This window comes from Akebia trifoliata, chromosome 4 (assembly GCF_017979445.1).
Source record: "Akebia trifoliata isolate Shusen 1 chromosome 4, ASM1797944v1, whole genome shotgun sequence".
NCBI lineage: Eukaryota > Viridiplantae > Streptophyta > Magnoliopsida > Ranunculales > Lardizabalaceae > Akebia > Akebia trifoliata.
In genome coordinates this window covers 37,651,589-37,671,877 of record NC_141378.1, presented here as the reverse complement: position 1 = coordinate 37,671,877, position 20,289 = coordinate 37,651,589, and the positions used below count along the sequence as shown (strand labels likewise).

The 20,289-nt window shown below is 33.5% G+C and overlaps 1 long non-coding RNA gene and 1 pseudogene across 2 annotated transcripts; one reads left to right on the top strand and one right to left on the bottom strand.

The window, feature by feature from the left end:
• Nucleotides 1-649: 649 nt before the first annotated feature.
• LOC147404864 (OVARIAN TUMOR DOMAIN-containing deubiquitinating enzyme 9-like) lies at nt 650-1,212 on the top strand (annotated as a pseudogene).
• A 5,621-nt stretch (nt 1,213-6,833) lies between these two features.
• On the bottom strand, nt 6,834-18,323 carry LOC147404863 (uncharacterized). Of its 2 annotated transcripts, none has more exons than XR_015177983.1 (3): nt 18,119-18,323; nt 8,139-8,324; nt 6,834-7,073 (listed from the first exon to the last, which is right to left on the bottom strand). It is a non-coding gene; the product is annotated as an uncharacterized LOC147404863 (long non-coding RNA). The 2 variants fall into 2 exon arrangements; XR_015177984.1 differs by having other exon boundaries at nt 8,223-8,324; nt 18,119-18,319.
• Between the last annotated feature and the right edge of the window lie 1,966 nt (nt 18,324-20,289).

Below are 20,289 nucleotides of genomic sequence, written 5' to 3'. Positions count from 1 at the left end.
TTCGTTTTCTCTTCTTTTTTCTTCGATTTAATGTGAAGCTGGGTCTATTTCAATTTCAAAATCTTAATTGATACCGTTGATTCTTGCTTCCAATCTCCTCTGCCAACTCAACACGTACAGTCAGATTGCCTTTTCATCATGTAAAAGTGGTCTGTTGTAAGAAATGCTTCATGATTCAAAGACTTTTAATAGAGAAAAGAATCCTTAACCCAAGCATGAATTCTTCTGTTGTGACGTCTTCCAATGTATTAGATGGTTCCACCTTGAATATGGAAGAAACAGATTGGGGAAAATTCAGTGATCCAATTTTTATGTTGCGCCGTTCTGTTGAAGAGGATTGAAGGTTTCAATTCTGATTCTTCTATTGTAGATTCTCAAGAATTCCATGTACTTGCTGTCGATGATAGTCTCATAAATCGAAAAGTTATAGAGTGGTTGCTTAAGATCACTTCTTGTAGAGTTACTGCGGTGGATGGTGGAAGAAGAGCTCTTCAATAACTTGAACTTGATGGAGAGAAAATCTCTGTTGGATTCAATGGTTTGAAGGTCAACATGATCATCACGGACTATTGGATGCCTGGAATGACAGGATATGAGCTTCTCAAGAAAATAAAGAAATCCTCAACATTCAGAGAGATACCAGTCGTGATCATCTCCTCTGAAACCAATGAAGTTGGTTCCTATAATCAATGGAGAAATACCATCAGTTGACAAGGCAACTTCAGATCATCAAAGGCTGCTAGACAGATAGCAGTTATATGATTTGGTTGAACTGAAGATCCAGGGAGATGGTTACTACCAGTTCTGTTCTCTATCAGATCAATTCTATTGTACACCTGAACACCACAAATTTGTGAGGCAACAATTTGTTAATTAGCTTAAGTCTCACCCAAAAATCTATGAGGGATATGTTCCTATGGGTTATAGTGATTACTTGAAGAAGATGTCCAAGTCAGGTCAATGGGGTGACCATGTCACATTACAGGGAGCTGTAGATTCGTATGGTGTTTAACATCTTTCAAGGATACATGTTACATCGAGATTCTTCCTAACATTCAAAAGTCAAATCGAGTTATTTTCTTGAGCTTTTGGGTAGAGGTGCACTGCAACTCGATGTATCTCGAAGGAGATATGCCAGAAATTGAGACGATGAAGAAGAAGAAGAGAAGGTTGTGGATATTTGGAAATAAGAATTTGGGAGTAAATGAATGATAGAAGGCTTGGTTGGTTTAATCATTCACATGGAAATTCTAATAGAGGTTTTTTTTTTTTTTTTTTTCTCAGGGAAAATTTTCTGGAGAAAATGTCATACAATTGTTCAGTAATGTGATGGACTTGGTGAAGCCTCACATTTCATTTTGTTTCTTTGCCTGCTGCGCTTGGCTCTTTCCCCTTTTACTTGTACATATTTCTCTTTTTCTTGTTAGACTATCCTACATTCATTCATTTTTTTATTTTTTATTTTTTTTATTTTTAATTAGAAATTTTCATCATAATGAAAAAATAAAAAAAGTTTTTTATTTTGTTTGATAAAACAGAATTCAGTTTTGAAAAAAAAAAAGTCTTTTTATTTTATCTAATTTGACAATAAAAAGTTTTTTCTTCTGCCTATCTCAAAGATTGGCCGATGATTGGTTATTTGTGTGCTATTATGATTGATAGTCTATTTGAGATGCCTTGATCTTAACTGATATACATATTTGATGTACGTGCATTGATCTTGATCTTAATGTTATGGATATTAATATGTTTTATGATGAATATTTATTTAATGTCTATACTTTGGTGATATGAGCTGGCCCATTTATCTGAAAAACGCCACGGGCGCGCCCCACCCTATTTGCACACACAACTAGTACGTTTAATTTATAATGCATTACACGCTTGCATGTCCCTTATAGCCAACGTGGTACTAGTATGTGGCCCAATCTCCTCGTGAGACGCGACGTCATTCATAAAAATCACAACTCCTGTCACATACCTCTTTGATATATATAAAACTAGAGTATCAGTACCGTTCAATCAAGTGACCTTGAAAGGTATATCAATACACCCCACGCTGGAGTGACCTAAACCTTTTTCCTATTGTAATCCACAAAGTCACTTGTCTCGATTGCCAACATAGTACTAGTACATGGTCGATCCCCTTGTGGAACGCTCAACGATTTACGAAAGTTACAACTTTAGACTCATACCTATACAATATATCAAACCAAGTCACCATGTACCTTCTGATTGAGTACACTCGAAAGGTATATAAGTGTACTTGGGCAAGGGTAGTTAGATAAATTGCATTGCATGTAAAAAACCTAAAGTCTAGAAACTTTCATATAGGTCATAACCCGAACTTATCATAAGTGTTATTGGGTTGCTTTATTCAATCCATCCAAAAAGTAAGTGGGTGGACCGGTCTGACCCAATAAACATGCCAATCAATATCAAGTTGAATGTTCGGATCTAATAGATCAAACCGGTCCAAACTCAAATAGGTACATAGTCCCAATTGCTTTGTATAGGCCAGTTTAATGCAATACTATATATTTCACATCTAACAAGATCAGGATTAGTAAAAAAATCATATTAAGGGGTATACCGATTAACGTAATCTGGATCTTACTTTTGGAAGATCATACGACCCTTAATTATAATTCAAAATTTTCTAAGATTCTTGATCAATCAGTAAATCATTTTCATGTAATATTTCTTACTCAAAATGTTTCACCGATTAGAGATATTGAATCTCAAGGGTTAACTTAACTAATGCTATCAAAAGGGACATTTATTTCTAATGGCTAAAAACTTACTCTCGGGTCTGCAACCAATAATCCACCTTTGATGGAATTTGAGGGTTATCATTGCACCTGAGCTCAAACGTCTATCGCCTAACTAGACTCGTAAATCTAGTCAGTTGAAATGAACGTTAACACCAAGTCAACAATTATAAATGGCCTCAGAATCTAAACTCGTAGAGATCTACAAGATCCTGGTAGTCTTTACCACAGAATCCCTTAACGTTGCCCAGATGTTCCTTGAAGATTATAGTGCCTCAGTCCTACTGTTTGGAAATAATGTCATGAGTTCTCAGTTTGTAATCAAGTCCATTTTGGGTAATTGTCTCTAGTTTTTCATGAGTCTTGAGTCTAGTTTTTTTATTTAGCAATCAAGTCTACCCTTTTTTTTCCCTTTTGAATCGAGTTAGTTTATCGAATCCACAATGGTATCTATCGTTCCATCCGAATTTAATTGAATAAAAGAAATTTTTGCATACCTCGAACGCAATGAGAGATTCCTCTAACAAGGAACCCCCTCTTGAATGAAAAGATAAACGTAGTGCTCAACCTCTAATCGAGGAAGTAAAAGTCATTGACCTCGGAACTCAAAAATAATTTCTAAGAAATTCAGATAGGAATCATCCTATCCCCAAAAGAACACGAGGAAATGATGGATTTACTTAGAAATTTCAAAAGACTTATTTGCGTAATCCTATAAGGATATGTTAAGTATAACTTTGGGTATTGTTTAACATGGAATAGATACTCACCTAATAAAATGGAAATATCGATGAGATCAAAGAAGATGTTACAAAATGTATCAATATTTTCCTCACTGCATCTCGAGTTGTAAAGTTCATCCAAGCAAATATCATCAGTCAATACGGGGTACCTTCAGAATTGATCGCTGATAAAGGTCCACATTTTAAAGTTGAGGTTATTACTCTATGTTCAAAGTTCAAGATCTAGCATCACGAATCATGTCCCTAACATCCTGAAATTAATGGAACGACTGAAGTAGTCAATAAAAATCTCAAGACAATCATCATAAAGAGGTGTCGATCACACCAAGATTGACATAAGAAATTATCTTTCATACTCTTAACATGTCAAACTTCGACTTGATCCTTTATGGGAACTACTCAGTACTCTCTGTTATGTGGCATGAAAGGAAGTTTTTGAAATGAAAATCTTGACTCTCAAGGTCTTGATGGAAAGTCAATTGTCAGAAACAGACTGGGTCCGTCATCAGTATGAAAGTTAAACCTGATCAAAGAAAAACGACTTAGGATTATGTACCACATGCAAGGATATCTCAGAAAAGTCACCCGCGCATTTGACAAGAAGGTCAAAGCTTGCCATTTGTAAGTTGAGGATTTTGTACTTAAAGAGAATCGAGCGCTTGTCTTTGACCCTAGAGGGAAGTTTAGACCTAATTAAAGAGGTCATTTCATCATCAAGGAAATACTTCCTAGAAAAGCCATCAAACTTTAAGACCATGATGGAATTGAACTACCAAAACCAACATATCTTGACCAAATCAAACAGTATTATATTTAAGAAGACCATCTTTGATTGAACCAATTCCCCTTTTTACCAAGCTCAATGTCTCCTTTCTCAGCCCTTTACAGTCTTTTTCAAAAAAATAAAATAATAAAGAATTATTTTTTTTTTCTCAGCCCGACCACCCAACCCAATGGAGGGAATGTAGTCAAACTACGTTTTGATCTGATCCCAAAATTTTGGGGTACGTAGGCAACCTGAGAAGTTACTTCAGGCCCGACCACGTCAAAAAAAAAAAAGAAATAGAGATATTGTCAAAATCAAAAAGACAAAAAATAAATAAATAAATAAAATAGATATTGTCAAAATAGGGAAGAAAATTCAAAGAAAAAAAAATTTAAAAGAAATACCACACAAGGAGCATTCGGGTTTTGAGCTTCAAACTACCTTTCTTTTTATACTTAGTCTTAAGCTTACTTATAGAAAGTCTTCCTAAGTACCGTGCGAAAAAGTTAAGGAAAATAGCAAAGCATGATTAAGCAATAACTCCAGAAGTTCAGAAGAGAAGAAAAAGAAAAGAAAAACTAAAAAATTGAAAACTCGAAAAAGCAACTTAGACAAAAATTAAGGCAAGCTTGTAAGGTTGAAAATCCGAAAGGACAATCTTGACAACAATTAGAGTAAAGAAAAAAATAAATGAGAAAAAATTATAAGTTCACTAGATCGAAAACCTGAAAAGACGATCTAAACAAAAGATAGACCATGCTCACTAGATTGAAAACCTGAAAAGACAATCTAAGCAAAAGTTAAACCGACCAAAAGAAAATCTCCATCGAGTTGAAAATCTGAAGAGACAGTCCGAGCCAAAACATCAAAAATTTGAATGACCAAGCTTCAATATCCAATTTAAACCAGGTAAAAACTCGGAAACCACGAGTATCATGTCTACAATTGATCTGAAAATTTTTACTTCCTTAAGTGAACCAAGAAGGAAAAGGGTGGATTTTACGATGAATCTCAAAAGGAAATATTTTAAAAGGCTTTCTCTCCTCTTCTCTCCAATTTTGGAGAGAAAGAAAACTCACATATTTTTCTCTCCTCTTCTTTTCAATTCTTTTCTCTTTTCTCCCCACTTAACAGCCCAAACAAGAGAAATGGAGAGAAACTCATTTATTTTATATTCTCTTCTCTCCATTTCTCTCAATCCAAACACAACGTAAGTGTTTCTACTATGAGATATGTAACTAACCTCACTAGATTCATCCACTCACAATCCAAAACAACATTTGATTAATATTTTTTTATTTTTGAGAATGGTCTCAGGAATATAAAAAATACAAGCTAATAATAGACCATCGACCATAGACCATCAATTTTACGTTATTTATGATCATCATATGAACAATGGTATGAAGGTATAGGACTCATTTAGTTGACACAAATCTTTGGGATAAAGCTTTGTTGTATTTATTATTTAAGCATCTGTGAGTATCGATATTTGCAGCACAAGATCAAATCTGCTAACTGTTTTCCCCCAAAATTCCAAAGAGAACTACCAGCCTTCTCTCTAGACCTAAGTCTTGTAAATATAGAGGAATAAAATAGGTTGGGGCATCTAAAGGAGTGATCCAATTGAGTTCCAACATTCTGGCTATAAATTTATAATTTGTCTTCTCTTATTATTTTAAAGTTACCCGTGTGGTGTATTTAGATTGAGAGAAAATCATTAAAAGAAAATAAAATAAGAAAAAAAAATTAAAAAAATCTTATTTCTCTCCACCGACCCTTTTTGGTTTAACCATAAAAAAACATAAGTTTGGAGAAAAAAAAAATAATAGTAGAGTTACAATTTTAAATTTAATATCATTCATGAACCTTTCTTCTCTCCATTTTGGAGAGAAAAAAAAAAAACGAGAAATGGAGACTTTTTTCTCTTTTCATTTCTCTCAATCCAAAGACACTATTAAGTTCTAATTGCAAATAAACTATTATTTGCAGCTAAACCTTCATCACATTCCATGTCATTCTTTTTCACTCCCGCTACGAAAATGAAATGACGTTAATCCCTTTTTGAATATTTGGTCTTAATCAGGTAATCGATCCACATGATTGTGGCATCAATGGGTGGAAAATCAAAATGATTAACACATATACCTGCTGAGAATCAAACTCCTTAGTTCTTGGAAAATTTTGAGATATCAGATAATAACAATAATCTTTTTTTATATCAAGTCAGTCTCTTTGGATCCAATTTGAAATATAATAATGATACATTAACATACAAGATTGAAACTCAACCATTTAAATGGCTGACACATGTGTCCGAAAAATATGTGAGACGTAAGTGTCACACACAACTATGTTCATTCCAAATTTACAAGGAATTGGCCAAAATCTCTTGCACTACACCAAAACACATAACAAGAATACACCATTGCAAGAGATAAATAACTTAAAACACAAATTAAAAAGATAACAAAACTTATGTTTTGACAATAAAGGGTAGATGGATTTTCAAGGGCTGGGCACATATTTTGAAACAAGAAATACCAAACTTAATTTAAGCTCTTTTAACTCATCCGAGACCAAGACGACTCGGTCTTATTCAAAAACTATTACATCAAAACGAGTTTTAAAACCATGCCTAGCAGTTTACTTCTTCAATAAACTATTACAACATATAGTAATATTCAATTTTATTAGTTACAATTGATTAACCAAAAAAAAAAGGTTACAATAAATAATGGATGCTCCTGTTCCCCTTCTAGTCGCATTCTCCAGTTACATGCGAGTCTACATCTAGAAGATGAAAGGACAATGGTGAAAATAATTGGAAGTCAACGATTGTATCATAACTCATACTACGATAACAACTAAGGTTGCACGTTTGAGAATTAAAAAACCATAATCGCTAGAACTCGAGGTCAAGATTTATTTTCAAATTAGGAGGGTTTGTTGCATCAATGCACCCGTGGTACACCAAAGTTCTCATCAAGAGAATGCAATAGGATAAAAAAGGAAGCATTAGGAGTCCAAATGAAAATAGTTGCTTAGTTATGGGAATTGATTAATGCTGAAGTGACCTCGGTTTGACTTCATTTCGCACTTTCCTGATGTGGACCTTTGTAACTCAAAAACTCACTGACGTGGCAGGTGCAAGAACCTTAGACTTCCCCCTTGGGATGCACACTGCACATGTTTTAGAATAATGGTGAAGTGACCTCAAGCTGGAACCTCATACCGCACTTCATGACTTGAAAGTGGATAGGAACCATAGATGCTTTTCACCCATATCTTGATGAAAAGCATCTATGGTTCCTATCCACTTTCACGTCATGAAGTGCGATATGAGGTTCCAGCTTGAGGCCACTCCAGTACGACTCCATGTTTTATGAGGATGTACAATTGTATATCCCAAGAGGGTAAATCTATGATTCTTGTAGGGTACACATCAATTGAGTTTTTAAGCTATCTTGTCAGGTTGAGTTACAAAATCATTACACTAGATGTTTTTCATCAAGATGCAAGTGAAAAGCATCTATGGTTCTCAGCGCACCTCCACACAAGGAAAGTGCAAAATGAGGTCACTCCAACATGACTCTTCGAAATATTATATTTTTACTTTTTATGGTAAATAACAAGCCTACCATTTATAGTGAACATTGCTTTATTTTTGATAAATTTGTTATAAATAATTTTTTAGTAAATTAACCTTTTTACATTGATATCATTTCAAGAGTTCTAATTTTTCAAAAATTTCTGAAAATCATTTGCAAGTAGAGAATTATTAGACTACATTGTTAGATATTTCTATTTATTTAAGGAAATTTTAGCATTTATCTATAAATGGAGCATGTCACCCACATTTTACAAAGTTATATGGAATGGAATGAATATTCTTTGCTTTGTAAACTGGTAGTGTGCTTCGCAAGGTGTAACTCTACTGACCGATTGGTGCGACTCCAATCAAGCAGGAAAGACTGATCTTGATATGATTCTAAAATCTGATTTTCTTGGGCTATGAAACCCTCTCCAACTTTCCTTCTCCTCCTACAATCATCAAGAACAGAATTTTAATTTTTTTTCTACCCAAAAATTAGACTAGTAAAGCTTGTTTTAGCCTAGTTTGCAGCTATTGAGTCCTAATTTCAGATCTGTTTTAGTCATATTTCCACTTAGTTAGTTATCCCACCTTAACCACAGACCAATTCACTATTTTCAACCCTTGAAATAGACACCTAGTACCATTTTTTGAACCCGAAGAAAAAAAAAAACTATTTTACATCAATTTTGGTATTAGAGCTCCAGTCCTACATCAATTTCCATTAGCGTTTTGCCTCCACATCATCTGCCCTCATCATCATCTTCGACTTCACAGTCATTTACATTTATTCTCAAATTCCAAGAACATGATCACCTTCCTCCACCCAACACTCTTTAAATCTGATAGAGCATATTGAAAAGGTTAGGTAGATTGCAAAGATGTCTCCAAACACCAAATGTTGTCCAAGAAATTGATCCACTCACCTTACCCAACTACAAAAATACTCAACTTTCAAGTTTTCCTTAAACACTAGAAATACTCTTGCTCTCATCCAAATGAAGTGTTCAGCCTTTTAATATCTCACCCATTGTTGTAGTTGCAGACTTACTATGAAGAACTCTTCTCCATAATATGTACTTCGCTCTTCCCCAAATTTCAAATGCCAGTTGTCCACCATGGTTTTTTAATATTTCTAAACTTCCTCAACCCATCCCACAAATGATAAAGACCCCAATCTTGATTTTTTTTTTTTTTTTAATAAAATTATATTAAGAAAAAAAAAAAAAGGGGAGGCCGAGATGGCCCCCAACAAGGATGCAAGAAACCAAAAAAACAGAAAGAAAGAGAAAAGAAAAAAGGGGCCAAAAACCGCCCAACCCAACTAAGCACAAAAAGAGTCCCACTTGAACACAAAATCCTCAACAACAAAAAAAACACCCTTGAAATCTTCGCTCAGCTTGCACTCCAGAGTGGAATTCTCCTTTCCCTAGTCATGTTGTTCATCTCTTTCCAAAGCCCCCAATAAACGATGAACAAAAGGATGACCCATAAATATCTTTTGCGATTAGAGAAAACATTGTCAGTCCACTCAAGGAATAGAGGAAAAACTGCATCAGGGAATACCCAAAAAAAAAAAAAATGGAACAATTAGGAGACAACTCGTGGGATTCAAATACCTTCCCGGAATTTTTCCTTCCTTTCTTCATAAATAAGAACAAATGAGAGATAATCTTTAAAGGTGCACTTTGTTTTTTTTGTGAAGCACCTTCAAAGAATATTCTTGCAACTGCAATTCGCTTAACTCTACAAATTGGAGCAAGAGCTAATAAGGGTTTTTTATAAGGGAAAAGTACACTCCGAAAGGTTTTACATTTGACCATTATAGTGATATTGGGTTAGAAACAAGTACATTCAAAGTAGTAGTGTCCCAACAAGAGATAAAATAAAGGAAAGTTTATTGAGATGATTTAATCATGTAAAATAAAGACCAATGAAAAGATAGGCTTTGGTGCAAGTTGAAGGATCTACAAAGATGATAAGAAGGCCAAAACTGATGTGGATTGAGATAGTAAGAAAAACTCTACATATATGTGCCTTGACAAAAAAATATAGCTCTATATAGAGTTAGATGGCTTTAGGATTCATCTTGCACAATATTTGGGATGAGCGTGAATTATGATGATGGTGATGTTGTATCAACAAGCACCTTAGTAGTTGAGATTATGCAAAAAAAAAAAAAAAACCAACATCCAGTTTGTACAAGCTACTTTAAATTACACAGGGATGATATAACAAACTCAACTTGGATAAAGAAGTTTTGGCAAAACAAGCTCTCTTATGCAATTTTACCATCGAACTACACTTCTATCATTAAGCTATGCTTGTACCCTTTCTTGATAACCAAGCTATGCTTGTACTTTCATGGTAGGAAGTGTAAGAAGTTGGAGCACAATACGTTTGACAATTTTAATTACATGCCAAGTATTGATCTCATACCCCCCCTGTTTTTCTTTTAAATCCAAAGATCTCACTTCCCATATCTCCTTTTAAGGACTTTATGCAAAACATTCGATCATTCTCATGTTGTATCAATCAACATAAAGTAGCATTTTATGCTATATTTGTTTGCCTCGACCACACATCATCCTTATACAACTATTGATAACTTCAATTATCTTCTTAGATTTGAGATGGCTCATTCCCCAATATGTCTATTTTCTTAGATTGAATGTACTCGCAAATTAAATGAAGTTAATGATAAGACACTCCTTTGGAGTTACATTATCATCATGATGTATGTCGTATCACAAATATTGGGAATGCCGACATGAATCCTATTTTGCCATCAATTTTATTTTGAGCTATATTAGTCAAGGCATGTCTTAATATCATTTCTTGCTACCACAATCCACATCACTTTTAGCCTTCCCCCTCACCTTTATAGAGCCTCCCACTTGCACCAAAGCACTCCTCATGGGTTCCTTCATTGATCTTCACTATAAATACCTATGTCATCTCAATCGATTTTCCTTTATTTCTCTCTTACGGGAGCTATTCCTAATTTCTTCTTATTTTTTCTTTCCTAGTAATTACCACTCATCCATCCCAACATTCTAATGTTTTCCACTCTAATTCCATCAGCATGCCCATTCTTGATTATCTGAAATTTTGTTCCATGGCACATGGTTATCGTATTGTTGTCTTGTAAAAAACTTTCCTTTGGTTTCACCAATACACGTCAATCACATAAAATTCTAAAAAACTCATCTATTTTATACACCCAACACTTTAGTCAATCTCTCCACTATTATACATAATTTTGTTAATGCTCCACGAGCATTCCTCCTCTTATTAACATGGGGAAGAAATGGAGATTGATAAAGATGCAATTGCTTTTTATGAATTGATGGGGAATAGGTTATCAAAAAGGAAAATAAATAAAGAATTGAGGGATGAGGAAGGAAGATAGGCAAAGTTTTAGAAAGAAAACCAAGAATGTTGTCCAGGTTTTAAAATGAAAACTACTAAACTTCGGGTTTAGAAAGAAACCTCAAACTTCAAGATTTTGAGAAAATCTCTAAAAGATAAAAATCCAATCAACGCAAGGATGCCTCCAAGGGTGCCAACCTCTAATTGAGGGATGAGGAAGAGGATAGGCAAGGTTTTAGAAAGAAAACCAAGAACCTTGTCTAGGTTTTCAAAAGAAAACCACAAAACTTCAGGTTTGGAAAGAAACCTCCAACTTCGGGTTTAGAAAGAAACACCCAACTTCAAGATTTTGAGAAAATCTCTAAAAGATAAAATCCACTTTGGATGGCTCCAAGGGTGCCAATCTCTTCCCCCCCCCCCCCCCCCCCCCCCCCCCCCCCCGGCCACCAAACCCCAACACACGCAAACAAAATGTAGGCTTACAAATGTCATATTGATCATAACCCCCCAACCACTAATACCCAACCCCTAACTACTTCCATGATTGTCAACCCCCTACCACATTCAAAATTCCAACCCCTAACTGCTACCTACATAAAAAAATGGAATTAAACAACTAAATAAACCTAAAAAAATTGAAAAATTATTCTCAAGGAACTCACAAAGGCACTAATTCAAAAAAACCTAACTAAATGTATATAACAAGTCCCAAAAGGTTGTTGGAGACTAATTTTCCAACCCAAACTTGTCATTGCCTTAAGAGCCCATTTTATTTCCATGAACTCTTCAATTTTCTCACAAAAGCTTGTATTTTCATTCCAATCCTATGGTCCACATTTGGCTAATAGAAATCTTCATTCTTCCCCAAAAACGCTGGTATTTTTTACCACCCTTGATCACAACTACTTTTCATGTGTTCTTTTTTTTGTTTTGTTTTCTTGAGATTCAACCTACAACAAACCCTCCATGTTTGAAAGAACTCACTCATTGAGTTCTCAAAGATAACGTCATCTTAATATCCATGAAAAGGTGAAAGGTGTTGCATGATGAAGACTCTAAACAATACTATGAATAGGCCATATTACCTCAGCCATCTTCTCCTGCAGATGATCTGGGTAAAGCCCAGGATCAAAAGGCTTGATCAATGGTTTAACTTTTGGAGTGGGTCCTCGAGCTGATCGACTATTGAATCTAAACATATTTTTATTAGAAGTGACTTCCCCAACATTCTTGGATGTAGACTACTCATTTCTCAAGTGAGGGAGTGTTTTCCTCAAGAAATACATCACTAAATCCTTCTGATAAGGATTGGAATGCTTTGGGAGCATTCATACCCTTAGATGGGCCTTTATCATAATAAATTGCAACTGATTCCTCCAGAAAACAAAACTCTAATTCTCCCTAATCATGATGTTGTCTTTCATAAAAGAGTAGTACTTTCTTTGATTTGTCGAACAAATTGCCATGGATGATCAAGAAGAAAATGGTATGGGGATAAAAATATAGTTCTATCCCCCATTATAAATATGTTACCTTGAGATAAGTGTGATTGATATTACCAAAGAAGAGATAAAGAGATGGTTGATATTGCCAAGATTGAAAAAGATTAACAAAAAACGAAAATCGATTCCGAAAACAGAAACATATATCAAGCATGATCACAAAACCAAGTAATTGCTAAGACAAACATGAAAAAATAGCAAGAATCCCAATACAGAAGGAAACTTACTAAGAAATAGAGATTAAGACATCTATTAAAAAGAGAGGAATTAACATGTAATATACTTGTCTTACACCAAGATTAAGATCTCGTCAAATGAGTCTTATAGAAAAAAAGAATAATAGTTTAGTATTTTTAGTATATTACAATTTTTACTGGTCATAATAGAATTCAATTTTAATATCTATGGTAAAATCATGAACTTGCAATTATAAGTATTTACATTTTCCTCTTTCAGTAAAAAAATTCATTAATATTTTAACTAAATTAGGGTTTGGGTAGACAAAATTTTGAAGGTTTTATTTTTTTTATTGTAGTTTTTGATAAGATAAAATTTATTGATGCAAGGACAAGGACTCCTCAAAAAAGGACAAATGACAATTACTCCCTAATTATAGTTTCCCACCTAAATATAAAACCTTCAAAGAAAAAACCCCTAAACTCCTTGTGCTTAAGAGAGTTTATGATATTCATTAGCAAGCGGATAATTATTAGGATACATTGTAAGATGACTCACCACTCGCATTGCAAAGATGGTAAAATTTTGGAGTTACAAAACCCCACCTAATTAAGTGATAAAGAGTGGGTAATTTGTGAAGAGTCGCTAACCAAGTAAAGAAACAGATGTTTGAAGAAACCTTTGAGCTTCAAATGAACTTGAAAGGGAATTGCAAAGAGGAGGTATTAGGAGAAATCATATAAGAGGTAAATGAACTAACAAAGAAGTTAAAACCATTAGCACAAGTCCACTCCCTCCCATCCTCTTCCGTGCTCACCCTAGTTAATAGACTATAGCAAGTTGAGAATTTTTAGGATTCATTGTTTGATAATTTCAATTTCTTTTGGGATAATTTAGCATTAAAATCTATTAACAAGGGCTATGAGACCCAATCGACCCATCTTTTTTGCTTCCAAAATCATCAATAGTAGAATTTTGTGTTGTTTTCTACCCTATGATCAGACTTGCTAGCTTGTTTTAGCCTAGTTTGCAGCCCTTTCGAGCCCTGATGTCAAATCAGTTTTAAATATATTTTCAACTAGTTTCTTAGCTTCCCTTTTTTTTTTTTTTTTTGATAAGTTGTTTCTTAGATACCTTAACCCTAGATAATCACTATTTCCAGTTCTTACAACCCTAAAAATCCAACAGCTATTACCTTTTCGAATCCTACCAAGCACCTCACATTGAACCCATTCCATGTTATTCACTTCCAGTCATCACATTTCTTCTCAAGCTCAAATTCCAAGAAGAACGATTATCTACCTCCAACCAACATACAAAAATATAGGTAGATTGCAAAGATATCTCAAAACATCAATCTCCTCCCAAAATCTGACCCACTCACCTTAACCTTTGAATTTTTCAAATGTTCCTCGATACTCACACTTCATATAAGATATTTGGGCTTTTACTATCTCACTATCATAAATCTTCTCTATATGCAACTTGCTCCTCCCCAAATATCCAATGCCAGTTGTCGAACAAGTCTTTTTTAACATCTTTAAATTGCCTGAACTCAAGGCCTCCTCTACTCTTTGGTTTGCAAAGGACTATAAGTCCTTCTCCAATGATACATATAAAAAAAACCTTCTTTAACATCCCTCACTTTTAGGCAACTAACGGGCATCAAAATACCTTCAAACATTTTTATTTTTCATCAGTAAGAACTAACAAGAAACAACTTTTAGAAGCACACTTTTGTTTCGCTGAAGTACCTTCAAAGAATATGCGTGCAACTGCAATATGCTGATTTTACAAAATCAAACAAGATTAAGGGAAGGCAATGGTCTATTCCAAGGTTTTTTTTTTTAACATTTCCTCGTTAAAATGTGATATTGGAACAGATGAATAGTCCCAACAGTACATAAAATAGAGGAAAGTCGATTAAAAGGTTTGAGCATGTTCAACAAAAATTGATGATCATACCAATGTTAAAGATTTCTTTGGTGCAATTTGAAAGATCTAAAAGGAGAAAAGAAGGTCAAAAATGACTTGGATTGAGGTAATAAGAGAAACTTTAAAGACAAATGCCCTGAAAATAAATATAGCTCTAGACAAAGTTGAATGGCGAAATAGAATACATACTAGATATCCAAGATGAATGTGGATTAAGATAATTACTAGATCAATAAGCATTTGAGTTTACGTGCAAATACCAACATACATCCTGTACAAACTTAACATTGATCAAGAAGTATTGGTAAAACACTATTTTCTTCGTCATCCTATCATGCTCAATCTTAATCTTATACAATTTGATCTAAAACCTACATTTCATCCATCATCAGGATATGCTTGTAATCTCACTGTAACGAGTGTAAGGAAATGGAGCACAATATCATTTGACAATTTTGATAACAAGACAGATAAAGAAGATCTCAACATCCTTTTTATGAGAGATGGGTAGAAGACCTCACTCATCATTTCTTGTAGAGAAGTTATTCAAAGGGTGAATCATTCTCAAGATGTATCAAGTGACATTAAGTGGTCTAATATGCCATCTTTTTTTTCATCACTATTCTTCACTTCACTTATTTTCTTTGATTGGAGATGGATATTCCCAAATATATCTATTTTCACTGATTGAGCATAACCACGAATTGATTTCTTTTAAGCAGCTCAATGATAAGAATACATTGACACAACTTGAGAGTAAAATCATCATCATCTATGCCTTGTCCCAAATATTGGGATTGCCAACATGAATTCTATTTGCCATTCAATTTTATTTTAAGTTATACCCTTAGTTAAAGCATATGGCTTTATATAATTTCATACTACCTCCATCCACGTCATTTTCAGCCTTCCTCTCGCCTTTGTAGAGATTTTAACTTCGACATAATAACTCCTTATCAGTATGCCTCCATTGGTCTTTGTTATACATATTCCATACCATTCCTCAATTTTAATCTCCTATGGGAGTTTTTCCTAGTTCCTTCAAATGAACATATTTCTCACTTTATCTTTCTTTTTAGTTTCATCAATATGTGTTGACCACATAATCCTCGAAAAATGCTCCTCCACTTTATCAGCCCAACATGGTATATCTCACAAATCTTTCCATATTTATGGGTAACTGAATCTTAATCGCAGTAGTGATCTCAATGGGATATTTCTTTCCCATCAATCTTGACTAAAATATTGCCCTTAGCAACGTTCATACTAAAGTTGCACAACATCAATCATGCCTTCATCCTACTTGTCTAAAAGCTCTTAGTTTCGAAGGTATCCTACCAATTATAGTTTTGAATTTATTGCATCCTTGTTTCATTGACCGACAATAAACCATATGCAAATAACATATACCAAGGGAAGTCTCTTTAAATATGACCACCTATTCAACTAATTATACATCTTCATCTAACCCAACTCAATATAGTTAGTTTCATTTCAGTTACCCATCTACAAAAATTACATATGCCATTTGCATTGTAAACGAATATATCAAAGCAGTCAAATTAGTTTAACTTGAAGCTGATAAACCGTCTTTGAGACATGCTCATAGAAAAGGTTTATAATAACAAAAAATTAAGTTCCTCAAATAGGGGAAACTAAGGCATATGAAGACATGAACATATTAATAAAAATATACTTGGCTCACAATTTTCATCTCTACACCAAGATCTTCAACCAAGAACGTATTGAAAAATTACCTACTGACGCTTCTCCCATGCCAGGCATGATCTTAAGAACCAGATTTTTGGGATCGGATCTGTACTTGGCAAGTCCATTTGAATTGACCAATCCAATCCAACTCGGTTTAGTCAAACTGTCTTAAACCGATTCATAATTTAAATATATATACATACAAACATATATATGTATCAGAAATAGTTTATTTTTCTGTTAAAACTGGATTAAGATGCAACAATCACAAAATTTCACTAAAAAAATTAATAACTTAAACGTTCATATATTTTATGAAAAAAAAAAAAAAAAAGCACCAAAACTGATTCAAGCTGGTTGATGTGACCAAGTTTTCAAAAACCAGACTAAGTTTTTTTGTAAAAAAAATTAATTAAAAAAAATCGATTTGAACAAATTTTTGGCCTAGAGAAAGGGGTACTGTTCAAATTGAAATTTTTTCCAAATCGAACATGGCCAAATTATAAAAACTTTATGCCAGGGGCTCTGTTTAAAGTTCATGTACACAAATATCAACCTTCACTCTCATACATTACAAGTTCAGTGAGCATTTGTAAAAACAAAATGCAGTAATCCAGGATGTAAATGAAACCTAATTAACATACCTCAAGACTCGTTTAATAAGACATGACCAAGGATTTTACACAAAATTTAATTTGCCAAGTGATATATTCAAAGGTTCCAGCTTGCTTAGTTGGTGAAATCTATAGGTGAAGATACCATAGACGCCATCATCATGTCACAAATCTCATAAAAAACAGGCTTACCAATTTGAAAAAAAAAAAAAAAATCCCAAAAAACAAAATAAAATTCCCACCGTCATCAAGTTCACCGGTCTCATTAAAAACAGGTTTACCAATCAAGAAAATTATTAATTAATTAAAACAAAAAACAAAAAACAGGTGGTAAAACCATAAAAGTTCAATTTTGGATATTTTTTTCATTAGAGGATGTATAAATAGCTCGAGCCTTCACCAAACTGGGAGGAATCAAAGATTGCAACAACAACAACTTTGCAAAATCATCGATAAATTTGGATAATTCTGAGCCTCAATGTCATCACTTACAATTAGTTTGAAAATAGATACCCATTAATGCAAAAAAAAAAAGTTCAAAAAAGTTATAATTAAGCAAAGAAAACAAAAACAACCACCTTTCTTTTCGTTCTTTGTTTCTTTCTTTATTTTTTCTATTTTCTTCTCAAAATCAAGAGATGACCCAAGTATAAATTAAATCCCTAGTTTCTCTTAAAAAGTAATCAAGACATTAGAAGTTAAAGATTCACAGAAACAAATCGATTAAAATGAGCTGCAAATTATAGAGGGTTTCAGACAAGTATATCTCAAGTTCTTCAAAAACATTGGAAAAAAAAACATTTTTTTGAAGAAATATAGAAAAATAACAGAATTTATAAACCCTAATCAATTGTTATTCTTCTAATTCAGTTGAACTTTAATGGAAATTTATCGAAACAAGTAAATAAAAATGAAACACACAAGAACGAGTACCAGATGTTTGATGAAAAAATCGAACTCTGATCTATCTCTGCAACTTTCGGTCTATATGAGAGTTCCCACAAGAAGCCATTAGTGTATTGTTAGGAGATAAAACCTAGAGAACCCTATCGAAAACGATTGAGTTTGCAAAGAAACCCATGGAAGATTAGCTGTAAGATTTTTTTTTTTTTGTTGTTGTTAATATCTAAGAAATCCTGTGTCACGTTTTACACGTGACATGTATGATCAAGAGTGAGGAGTAAGAAAGTTCCGGTTATCACATCTCCAGGTAAAAACATAGGCTGGGGTGACATTGGATTTACTGTGATCCTCAAGTCTGACGTGGGCATACTTACGTAACCGTATATGATTTTTACTCGTATTGCGAGGAAACACATCTATAATTATGTGCACATCCCATGTCAGACTTGTGAGAATCGCAGTAAATACTTTATATCATTTCAACATTTTTCAAATAAATAAATAAAGGCACAACCTTACCTATGGAATGATATGATTTGATTAAAATAGATAAGAAACATAGAAATTTTTCTTAATGTTTTAGTTAAAAGGAAAAAGTAGGAGACGAGGGTATCTTGTACTTGCAATGTTGGTAGGTTGGTAGTTTGGGGACTATATGGTAGGAAATTAAGTTGTAATGGCTAGTTAGGAATTTTTATTATTAAACTTTTCATATTTGTATTAGAAAACATGGAGAGAATTAATATTAAAGGTCTTTTGGGATTTTGAGACTAACATCTCGAATTAGTTACTTGGGAGGTTCGATCTCCCTCGAATGAGATCTCTTTATCTTTTTTTTCGCTTTTTTATTATTTTTTATGTTATCTAAAAATTAGGTACGCAATATTCTCCCTCACCTCTAAGACTTCTTCGATGAACCCACACGTCGACTATCCTCTCTATTACTTCTACGTCTTTTCTGATGAACAAACAAGTCAGTCTCTCTCTCTCTCTCTCTCTCTCTCTCTCTCTCTCTCTCTCTTCTTCTTCTTCTTCTTCTTTTCTTCCAAACATTCTTTTTCTTCTCTCTTTGATCGTCGAATTCAATGGTGTCGCAAAGGGTGCCCTTTGATTGGAAGTGCCCAACCCTTAAAGATTATTGGCGTGTCAATAAAATTTCCCAAAAACACGTTCAATGCTACATGATCACAAAATTTTAAAAACTCAAGAATATATATATATAGGAGAGCATTCAAGGGACATAAGTAAAAAAAAACATATGTAAAAACAATCATTCTTCAAAATATGGGTTAGAAGTTTTGAATTGAGCTGTTTTTTTGTGAAGATGATCTCTATGATGAGAAGATTATCTTCACAAAAATTAACCTAATTGAAAACTTTTAAATCCATCAAAAGTGGTTTAGAATGTGGATCGTTGATTTTTTACCAATAATTTGTAAATCACTTTTGATGGATTTAGTAATTTCAAATTAGGCTAATTTTTTATGAGGATGATCTTCTCATCATAGAGATCATCCTCACAAAATATTAGCTCAATCCAAAACTTCTAACCATATTTTGAAAAATGATTGCTTTTACATATGTTTTTTATTTATGTCCCTTGAAAGCCCCCTATATATATGAGAGTTCACCCGTACCTGCGACATAAGCATCATCTCTCGGATTAAGGGGATAAAAGCAAAAACAAATAAAGTTGTAAGGGTATTATTATAAATAAATAAACTGAGATTAAAATAGTAAAAGACAAAAAAAAAATAATAATGTGAATTAAATGGGTAAAAAAGAAAATATAGTGAAGTTAGGGGAGGTGAAGAATAAATAAAATAAAGTGGATCCCAAGATATTATAACTTGATGGACAAGGTATTATTAAAAAATTGAGATTAAAGGAGTAAAAGATGGAAAAAAAATTAAAACAGATTAAAGGGATAAAAGAGAAAATATAGTAAAGTTAAAGAAAAAGGCATCATCTTTCGGGTTAAGAGGGTAAAAGTAAAAAAAAAAAAATAGAGTTTGAGGGGTATTATAACAAATAAAGATTAAAGGGGGGAAAAGATGAAAAATAATAAAGTGACTCAAAACGGAAGAAGAGAAAAAAATAGTAAAATTAGAGGATGTGAAGGATAAAGAAAATAAAACAGAACCTATAAAACAATAAATTGATGGGAGGTTTAACCCACAAAATTATTATTAAATTTTGAG